This window comes from Phoenix dactylifera, chromosome 10, assembly GCF_051530095.1.
Source record: "Phoenix dactylifera cultivar Ajwa chromosome 10, Ajwa_hap1_PhDact_Kaust_v1.1, whole genome shotgun sequence".
Lineage (NCBI taxonomy): Eukaryota > Viridiplantae > Streptophyta > Magnoliopsida > Arecales > Arecaceae > Phoenix > Phoenix dactylifera.
The window spans coordinates 1974800-1977500 of record NC_143199.1 but is presented as its reverse complement, the minus strand read 5'-3'; positions in this window follow the sequence as shown (position 1 = coordinate 1977500).

Sequence of the window (2701 nt, the reverse complement as noted above, 5' to 3'; positions counted from 1 at the left end):
ATAGGCTGTTGGCCCGGCTGGGGCCTTGGCAGGGGGCTGGCAGGCCTATGGCACGGCCTGGGGGCTGTGGCAGGGCGCCTGGGCGCGGCAGGCTGGCTGGCAGGGCGCCTGGGCGCGTGCCAGGGCGCCTGGGCGCGCGGCAGGGCGCCTGGGCGCGCGGCAGGGCGCCAGGGGGCGTGGCAGGGGCGCGGCAGGGCGCCAGGGGGCGCGGCAGGGCGCCAGGGGGCGCGGCAGGGGCGCGGCAGGCGTGCGGCAGGGCGCGGCACGGGCGCCGAGGCGCGGCAGGCGTGCGGCAGGGCGCGGCACGGGCGCCGAGGCGCGGCAGGCGGCGTGCGCAGGGGCGGTCGGGCGCGCGTGGGCGCGCGCGCAGGTCCGGTCGGGCGCGCGTGGGCGCTCGCGCAGGCGGCGCGCAGGGACGGTCGGGCGCGCCTGGGCGCGCGCGCAAGCGGCGAGGTTCGCTGGGCCGAACCTCGCCCGGGCATGCTGGCGGGCGCGCGGCCGGGCGCGCGGGCGGGCGCGCGGGCGGGCGCGCGGCCTGGCGCGCGGGCGGGCGCGCGGGCGGGCGCGCGGGCGGGCGCGCGGGCCCTGCGGTCAGCGGCGAGGTTCGCTGGCCCGAACCTCGCCTGGGCGTGCAGGCGCGCGCCTGGGCGCGCGGGCGGGCGGCTGGGCGCGCGGCCTGTGTCCTGGGCGTGCCCAGCCGTGGCCTGAGTGTGGCTGTGGCCTGGGCTCGCCCAGCCATGGCCTGGGCGCGCCCAGCAGTGGGCTGAGGCATGCTTGGGCATGTCTTGGGCGCGCTCGAGCGTGGGCACGGGCGCGGCCTTGGTTGGGCACGGTCATGGGTGAGCTTGGCCGAGTGGAGAAGAGCTTGGCCAAGGCTAGGCCAAGCATGGAGGGGCTTGGCCAAGGCTTGGCCAAGCGTAAATGGGCTTCGGCCAATGCTTTCCAAGCAAAATAGTAAACTCATACCTTGGCATGTCCTTTCGTGGTCCTCCTCCGGGCCGGTATTTCCCCTTGGTTGAAGGCCCCGACGGTGGCGCTTGCGAGGGTCTTCAACATTCTCCCTCCCTTGAAGAATATCCTTGTCCTCAAGGATAAAATGTGGGTATCGCCGGGTCATTTCTTCATAATTCTCCCAAGTGGCCCCTTCTTTTGGCATACCTTCCCATGAGATTAAGACTTGCCATTCTTTTCTTCGTTCTCTCCCTTTCCTCCAAATGCGGTATTTAATGGCTTCCTTGGGTTGGAGTAATAATCTTCCATCATGATCATAGGTGGGTAAGTCTTTTTCTATCAATGAAGGGTCACCCACCGCTTTCTTGAGTAGCGACACATGAAAGACCGGATGTAGCAATGAAGTAGTGGGCAAGTCCAACCGGTATGCTACTTCTCCCATTCTTTCCACTACTTTGAATGGCCCATAAAACCTTTGAGAGAGTTTGTGGCTAAAATTCTTCTTGAGAGATTTTTGAGTGTAAGGTTGTAACTTTAAATAAACAAAATCTCCGGGATTGAAGGTTACCTCTCTTCGGTTTTTGTCATAATACCTCTTCATTCTTTCTTGGGCCTTCTTGAGCTCCCTTCTTGCATTGGTTAGAGCTTCATCTCTTCCGGCCAATGTTTGTTCTACTTCTTCATTCTTGGCCGTCCCCCTCTCATGTCGGTGCAAACCCGGAGGTGGTCTCCCATAAACTAACTCAAATGGGCTAGTTTTGATAGATGCATGAAAGGTAGTGTTGTACCAATATTCGGCCCAAACAATGAACTCTCCCCATTTGGATTGTTGGTTGTGACAAAAACATCTTAAATATTGTTCAAGGGTCCGGTTGGTTACCTCCGTTTGCCCATCCGTTTGAGGATGATAGGATGAGCTTGTCTTCAATATGCTCCCTTGAAGTGTGAATAATTCTTTCCAAAATGTGCTCATAAATACCCTATCCCGATCGGATATTATGCTCTTTGGGACACCATGCAACTTGATTACCGACTCCACAAATGATGTAGCCACCGACTTGGCCGTGTAGGGGTGTTTGATGGGGATGAAATGAGCATATTTGCTTAGTCGGTCCACTACCACTATGATGACTTCATACCCTTTGCTAGTAGGCAATCCTTCAACAAAATCCATAGAGATGTCTTCCCAAATCATACTTGGAATAGGGAGTGGTTGAAGAAGACCCATTGGTGCCCTTGGATCATACTTGATCTTTTGGCAAATTTCACATCCGGCCACCAATGCCTTGACTTCGGCTTTAAGTCCCTCCCAATAGAAGAAGTGCTTAACTCGGATATAAGTGCGAAACCAACCCGAGTGTCCACCCTCCTTACTATTGTGAAAATGATCAAGGATGTTTCTTCTCAAATTAGGGACATTAGGTACATAGACATACCCTTTGTAGATGATGAGTCCTTCCTTGAGCTTGTAGTTGGCCACCCCCTCGGTTGAAGCTTCAATCTTTTCTTTGATCTCCAAGGCTCGAGTATCAAGCTTGTTTGCCTCCCGGATTTGGTCCCAAATCCTCCATTCGATCCCACTAAGAGCCATGGAAGTAGGCTCTTCTCCTTCGGCCGCCCAAAGCATTGGGCTTCCTTCTTTCCTTGATAGTGCATCCGCCACCTTGTTCTCCTTCCCCGGTTGGTATACAATGTCATATTCAAAGCCAAGTAGTTTGACTAAGAATTTTTGTTGATCCGGGGTCACAAT